This window comes from Hemicordylus capensis, chromosome 1, assembly GCF_027244095.1.
Source record: "Hemicordylus capensis ecotype Gifberg chromosome 1, rHemCap1.1.pri, whole genome shotgun sequence".
NCBI classification, from domain to species: domain Eukaryota; kingdom Metazoa; phylum Chordata; class Lepidosauria; order Squamata; family Cordylidae; genus Hemicordylus; species Hemicordylus capensis.
The window spans coordinates 428,178,926-428,186,893 of record NC_069657.1 but is presented as its reverse complement, the minus strand read 5'-3'; the positions used below and the strand labels follow the sequence as shown (position 1 = coordinate 428,186,893).

Genomic DNA, 7,968 nt, shown 5'->3' with positions numbered 1-7,968 from the left:
TCTGAGAGAACTGAAGATGACAAAATGCAGTTTGGGGAGTGGAACTGCGGGTCCATTTAAAAAAAACAACAACCTGTAATTCCCTTGTTTGTACATTCAGGTTTGGGAACCGATGGTGAAGGGACTTCCAGTTTCCCATCATGTATGAACCGGGCCTATGTCAATAATATTCATACAACTGTAACTGAATAATTGATGTGGAATTAAGTATTCTGAGAAACTCAGCTTTCATGTCTTTTTAAAAGGCATGTTTCTAGTCCTTGCTGAGAAGAGGGGAAAGCGAAGGCAATGACTCCTGAAAGCTCTGAAGTTGGGAGGACGTTCTGTAGGATTTCCAGTAATTAGGCACATAGGAGACCTCTATACACCCCCCTCCATGCCTGGCCAAAGCAAAACAAAATATGCAAAATAAGCATATTTGCACATTTGTATTCATTTTTACAGGATGTATTTAACTTTTCCTGGTTCAAAATCTGAGTTATCCTGGTGCATATTTTTTTGTTTTGTTTTAGGTAGAAAGTATATAAAACCTTGGCTAAAGAGGCAGAATTTGCAGAACAGGGCAGGGGTGGGGGCGGGATTGATCTGTGTTAGTATAATTTGCAAGATTTCTTTGGCTCTCCTAGCCCTTGGATATTTGGTTTTCTAGAAAGATGGGTGCACGCATAGTTGCTTGGTTTACTCACATAGAGAATGTGTCTCTTTTACAAGAAAATGTCTGCAATCAATCAAATGGACACATTCTACGCCTCCTAAAAGTAAATATGATTTTGTTTGGTCCAACTGCTTGGAAAGAACCTTGGAAGCCTTCGACAACATGAGAACCTGGGGTGGGGAAGAGGTGGATTTAAATGCTATGTAGATTGTTTTGACTGTTAAGCCATTCCAAAGGCAAAACTCAGTCATCAAAAATGTGTTGAAAGAAGAATCTATTTCAATGGGCTTATTCTTTGGCACATTGTGAAGCAGAAGGCTTCAATCAGCTAAGTTCTTTTTCCAGAAAAGTACAGGTCAATGTCCTCAGCACTTCCCCAAAATGCAAGATGACTATTAGATCTCCAAAAATAAATCTGGTTGTGTGTGTGTGTGTGTGTGTGTATACTTCATTGTGGATCATGGCTTTCCCCCAGCATAAACTTGATGATACCATAAGTCAGGGTTCTCACCCTGCTAACTGAGCAAAGAGGCACCTTTTTAACGTGGTGATTCTCTTTATTCAGCAGGGGGAGAGCAACTGACCCTATCCACCCCCAGCACAGTACCCCTCCAGTGACTGTTGCTGGTGTCTGTCTTATGTTTCAATTCTTTCTAGATTGTGAGCCCTTTGTGGGCAGGGATCCATCTTATTTATTTATTTATTATTTCTCTATGTTAACCACTTTGGAAACCTTTGTTGAAAAGTCGTATATAAATATTTGGTGTTGTTTGTTGTTCTCAGACTTGAGTCCCCAAATGTTTTTAATTGACATATATTTTGTATCTGAGTAGGTGTACCAAAGTACAAACATAAAATGGGATCAGCTAGGGGTGTGTGAGCTGGTCCGGTTCAACAGGTTCGGGGCAGAACCAGACTGGACTTGGTTCAAACCGAGCTAGCTCAAATATGGTGAGGATTCCCCTTTACCAGTAAAGGGACAAGGGCTTCCCTAAACCTAGAGGGGGTGGGAGGGGAGTAATTCAATTATTTATTTATTTATTTATTTATTTATTTATTTGATTTCTAAACTGCCCTTCCAAAAATGGCTCAGGGTGGTTTACACAAAGAAATAATAAATAAATAAGATGGATCCCTGTCCGCAAAGGGCTCACAATCCAAAAAGAAACATAAGATATACACCAGCAACAGTCACTGGAGGTACTCCCAATTTAGTACAATTTAGTACTCCCCTCACCCCCGCCAGCCTCCCCCAGAGTAGCCCGGATTGGTGGCAGTGCGGTTCAGGCCTTCTTTGGCCTAGTTCAGTCCTCTGTGCACGCACGGGGGCCATTTCAATGTCCTCCGAGCATGCACAGAGGCCTTCGCATGGCATGACCACATAAATTGTGTGGGTTCAGTTCTACCGGTGCCAAAACTGAACCAGCCTGGCCGATTTGTGCACATCCCTAGTATCAGCATTTCAACTAGGAGGTTCTTAGTACACTCTGGCATGGTATATAATAATGATAATATAGCCTTCTATTTACACATCTGTTCAACATTTGCCTACAATTACTTAGGTTTGTGTTATTGTTATTACTGGGCTTGTCATCATATTAATGTAGCTCTACATTTAAATTGATTGTAATTGCCAAATTTCCTGAAAAAGCTTGGTTTTGTGCAAGTATTTAATTAAACCATTGCCTTGAATTAAAAATAATTATGTAACTATACCCCAGTACAATAACACCTCTCTCTCTCTCTCTCTCTCTCTCTCTCTCTCTCTCTCTCTCTCTCTCTCTCACCTAATTCATATAAACTGTAGATTAATTTCAGGTCAACTGCCAGCAGAAAGAGTAGATAATTAACTTGAACTGAGAATCCTGATGTACTTTAATTAATTTGTTCCTGGAATGATCTTTCCTTCTCTGTTGATCAAGCAACTTCCCTTTCCTTCTTTAAATCTCTCTTCTTCATAGGCAAAAGCTTTCCTGACTTCTTAATTTATGTGATTCCGCCCTTGCTATTTGAATCAAAACTACCACCTGGGCTGAGATGAAAGCGAGGGCAATCTTTGAACAAACATTTTTGGTAGTATTGAATAGTATCCTCTCCTTCAACTGTATTAAATCAATGTCTATTGTAGCTTGACTATCTCTAGGAAGTGATTGAGGAAGCTGCATCTGTTGAATTTCTGAATGCTTCCTTCCCCCATCCAATGTCCAGCTGAAACACAAAGGCAAAGTGTGGTATTTTTATTTATATTACTGTATAATATACAATATATATTATTGTATATAATATATAAGGTCTTTACAGTTTACATGGTATGGCAATTAAGATGAGCACCTTAACCAGCAATTTCCATGCTTTTTAGAGCAAAAGTAAACATGTAAACCATTTTAAACCAAAGATTTTTGGATGATTGAATTCATCTTAACCAAAGGAAAATTATTAATTCAATATCAAGAATTAATTGCATATGTAATAATGGCAGCAAGAATTTGCTATGTGAAATACTGGAGAGTTTTGATAGCACCATATATCACAGAATGTGAAACCAGAATATATGCTTTTTTTTAAAAAACCCTTCCTTTATTGAATATCGGCAATGTAAACCATAGGCTTGTGCAAATCAGTGCTTCTTCACTTCAGGGACCACTTCAGAGTTTCTGAAGGGCCCCCGATTTGCTCAAACACTTTCAGACCTGCTTCAAGATGGTACAAGATCAGGCCTGCTTCAATATTCGTACAAGGGAGCAAGCAGCTGCCTATAGGTTGACTTTAAAAATGGCACTTTTTAACCTTTTCCCATGGAGTCCTGGGATATGCACAGGTGATCCTGAGATCTGTTGTCTTTTTTTAGGCTAACAATGACCGCAGCCTTGGAAAAGACTACCAGTTCCAGTCTGTTTGCTCTCTCATGGTGGGGGGCAAAGAGAAAGACCAAAGCCTTTTCTCCTTGCCCCTGCTGGTCTTGGTAAGTAGTCTGAGGGGTGAGAGTGAGGAGTGGGAAGGGACCAAAGTGAGCTTCAAGTGACCCAAGAGTTTGGCCTGGTTATCTGGTGAAGTTCAGAGTTTTAGCAACTGATGCCTGCTATGGCGGGGAGCCTATTTGCTGGTCCTTCAGATCCACAGAGTGGTAGATCCTGTTGGTTTCCAGAATGTCACTGAGGATTTGATGGACAATACAGTACTGGTGATGCTGACACCACCTGAGTGGTTCTTTGGAATAAAGAAACCTCCTGTAAGGCTCATTCAGTTCCTTGGTATAATTTATTTTATTTATTTATTTTATGCTTATGTCCTTCTCTTCTGAGGAGCTCAGAGTGGTGTACATGGTTATTTTTATCCTCACAACAACCCTGTGAGGTAGGTTAGGCTGAGATATACATGACCAGCCCAAAGTCACCCAGTGAGTTTCATGGCTGAATGGGGATTCGAACTCGGGTCTTCCCGGTCCTAGTCAGACAATGGCTAGAATGAAAATGGAATAAAATTTGGGCTGAACCTGATAATGTGCAGGTGAGAGTTCATTTTAAAGTATATTTTTTGATAGTAATAACAGGGAAACGTACTTGTTGCTCTGCCTGCTATGATTTGATTGTTAAACATTTTGCAGGTACAAATTTCTTGCATCCACTCTGATTTGAACTCCATATTGACAACAGTGACCATGTTTGAAATCCCCTCAGTTCCTTCTTACTTGGATGTGTTTCAGGTGTTGGACCCTGAGGATGTGGACAACTTGGATAAGGTACTTGGGGAGGCCTGGCCAGCCCCCTCTGATCCATACCTTGCACAAAGAACCTCGACTAATGCCTTCTTTCCTGGTGTTGCCTTTCTTCCTCTTCCTGCCACCTTCAGTGTGGCCCAGGTGCTTCAAAATTGTCACTACATGCTACAGGATGGAAGTGGTCAGTGCAGGATTTCAAGAACATATGAACTGCCCTGATGGGTGTAGCATTTAGTCCAGCATCCTGGTTTCCATGTTGACCAAGTACAGGTCTCTAAGAATGACCTTGAAGGTAGTAGCCCTCTCTTGCTGTTTTTTGCCAGAAATTGGCATTCAGTGGACATGGACATTCCATATGGCCATCATTGCTAACAGCCACTGGTTACCTAATTCTCCATGAATGTGTCTTAATCCTCTTATATAGCCATCTAAGCTGATATCCAGCTCAATGGTAGAGCATCTCTCTTGCATGCAGCAAGGGCATACCAAGGTTGGCGTGGACCCAGAGATGAGATTTTAAAATTGGTCCCTCACTGCCTTCCTCTCCTTCTCCTGGCCCCATGTCTCTGCTGCAGAAAATATAGTGTAGCAGATTAACAGAAGACAGGAGACTACAGTTGCAAGGTGTAAACAACAGCAGAACCAAATAATACAACTATCAGCTTTGTGAAATACAAGGGGGCAATTCATGCTTGCTACCACAAGACTAGCTCTCCTCCCCTTCTGTGGGTTCCAAAGGAAGCCTCTGTTCCAAGCTTAACCATTTTTGTCAAGGCTGTAGCATGGCAGGATTATTATTATTTTAAACACCAATGTTTTTCATTTGGAAAAGGCAGGTGAAGGGATATCCAGGCACACCAGTTTAAAATTAGCAAACAATCCAGTATGCTAGGCTAGCTCCACTCTTCCCCAACCCTCAGGTATTGTGAGCCATTCTGGGAACAAGGAACATTTTTTTAAGAACTTGTCTGGTTGAAAAACAATTGAATATATTTTCAACAACCACCATAAAAGAACCAAGCAATGAAATCCCTGCCACCACCCCCTCTTTCCTGTCCACAGAGAGGAAAATGACTCATTTCAAGTTCCAAATGGAAGATCACATCAGGCCTTAGAGGAAAGAACCCAATAATTTAAAATCATTTTTGTGAAAGTTAAAAATCACTCAGGCACAAACAAGGGCTTGGGAGGAAACACAGACACATAAAGGAAGACTTTCAATTGGGGATAGAATATATATCACACACGCTCACTCCATAAATGTGGGAAGCAGGCACACACACACTCACACATGGGTAGTTTGTTTGACTTTCCTTTCCACTTGATTAGCTGTCTCCCAGGTGAGTTCTGTCCTTAGTTCAGCAACTGCACTCAGTTGCTGAGTGGCGGAGAAGCTCAAGATGAAGAGGACCAATCCGAGAGATGACTGCTACTGCTGCTGCTGCTAAAAGATAGGGCTGTCTTTCCTTTCTCTGCTGCGGCAGCCGCTCTCCTCCTGACTGACAAAAGAGAAACTGGGAGTCACAGAGAACCTGCTTGAGGGGACTGCAGCTCAGCTGTGGGGAAACTTTTGAATAGGCAAGGCTCACTACTGCCCACACTCCTGGCTACAGGACTGGAGAGAAGGCAAGGACTGGCCTGGGGGGTAGACAATGCTGAGCTATATGGATCAATGGTCTGACTTGGTATAAGCCAGCTTCCTATGTTCCTATAAGAACATAAGAACAGCCCTGGTGGATCAGGCTCAAGGCCTACCTAATCCAGCATCCGGTTTCACACAGTGGGCCATCAGATGCATCTGAGAAGCCCACAGGCAAGAGGTAGGGCATGCCCTCTCTCCTGCTGTTGTTCCCCTGCAACTGGTATTCAGAGGCATCCTGCCTTTGAGGCTGGAGGTGGCCTACAGCTACCAGACTTGTAGCCATTGATAGACCTGTCCTCCATGAATTAGTCTAAGCCCCTTTTAAAGCCATCCAAACTAGTGGCCGCCACCACATCCCATGGCAGAGAATTCCATAGGTTAATTATGCACTATGTGAAAAAGTATTGTCAGTCCTAAATTTCCTAGCCTTCAGTTTCATGAGAGGACCCCTGGTCCTAGCGTTGTGAGAGAGGGAGAAAAACGTCTCTCTGTCCACTCTCTCTACTCCATGCATAATCCAAAATCCACATCCTGTAGATTGGAGCAGTGCATGCACTAGTCACTTTATTAGGATGCAGAGCTATATCAGAGAACTCAGCTAGACCAAACAACATGAGGATTTCCTTGCCAGTCTGAAGAATTAGAGAGATCATTTACATCATCATTACAGCAATGCATGGAAAACTAAGTCCAAAAACCATAAATGTATTATTTTAAATGTTAAGCTGGTCTAAGGACTGTAATAAACTTACTACTAAGACCAAACACCTCCCTAGAATGGGAAAGTTTTAGACATTCTTACAGCCACCTCAGATATTTACAAGCAGCATACAATTATAATTTTTCTGTGCATGCACATTTATGAAAATAATTCTGAAGTGCCAATCTTAAAATAAAAAAAAAGATCCTTGCTGGCACTTTAGGAAATAATTTGTACTAGCTTAACCCGTGCAGAGCATCTGCGTGCTAGTACTTGATTGCTCCCCTCACCCCCAGCCACAGCCCCTCTCACCTCAGAAATCTCTCCACCCTCACCTGAGCCACACTCCTGCTCCTCCTCCTCCATCCCGTTGCTTGCAGCCCCTTATCCCCAGAGACCTCCCCACCCTCATCCGAGCCCCAGTCCTGTTCCTCATCACAGGAGCAGCAGCAGCAGCGGTTAACTGGGCCCTTCCTCACTGCTGCCGCCGCTGCCTCAATTCCTCCTCAGGTCACTGACAGTCCCGGGCCCATCCCTTGCCTGCCTGCCTCCATCTGCCAATGGCCTTAGTAGCCCCAAACAGCAGCAGTGGTTGACTTGGCCCTTCCTTGCTGCCAATAGGCACCGCCATGGCCGCTTGTTCCCCTCAGGCCACTTCCAGGTTTGGGCCCATCCCTTACCCTTCCTTCTTTCTCTCTTCCCCCCTTCTTTTTCTCTCTTTATTTCTCCTCCTTTATTTCTCCTCCTCTCCTTTATTTCTACTCGCTCTTCCCCTCTGTGTTTCTTCCCCTCCCCTCCCCTCCCTTCTCTTTTTCTTTTTCTTTTCTTTTCTCTCTCTCACTTCCTGTTAACAGATCTTATTCATGTTGTTTCCTAATCTAATTCACACAACGGCAACCTCCTTCTTCTGAAGGGGCTCTTTACTCCCTCACAATCCCTGTCTTCACAGTCCCCTGCCCACTATCCTTTTATATATACAGATTCCTCTCCTCTACAGTCAAGAACATCTTCCGACCAGTAACAGTTGCATACCAACTGACCTTAACTATCACAGGCTCCTCCTCCCTATCTGCATATGGAATCCCCATTGCCCAATCACCATCGTGCTTCTGTTCTCACAGGCTCCTCCTCCCTATCTCCATATGGAATCCCCACTTCCCAATCACCATGGTGCTTCTGCTCGCGAACTCTCGCAAGAGCTACCACACAAGGGGATTAGACATGGGTACACCTTAGAGAATTATATATATAGA

General features: G+C 43.1%; 1 long non-coding RNA gene across 1 annotated transcript; it reads right to left on the bottom strand.

The window, feature by feature from the left end:
• Window positions 1-2,512: 2,512 nt before the first annotated feature.
• Window positions 2,513-7,724, bottom strand: LOC128351982 (uncharacterized). Its single transcript, XR_008320159.1, has 2 exons — window positions 7,051-7,724; window positions 2,513-5,872 (listed from the first exon to the last, which is right to left on the bottom strand). It is a non-coding gene; the product is annotated as an uncharacterized LOC128351982 (long non-coding RNA).
• Between the last annotated feature and the right edge of the window lie 244 nt (window positions 7,725-7,968).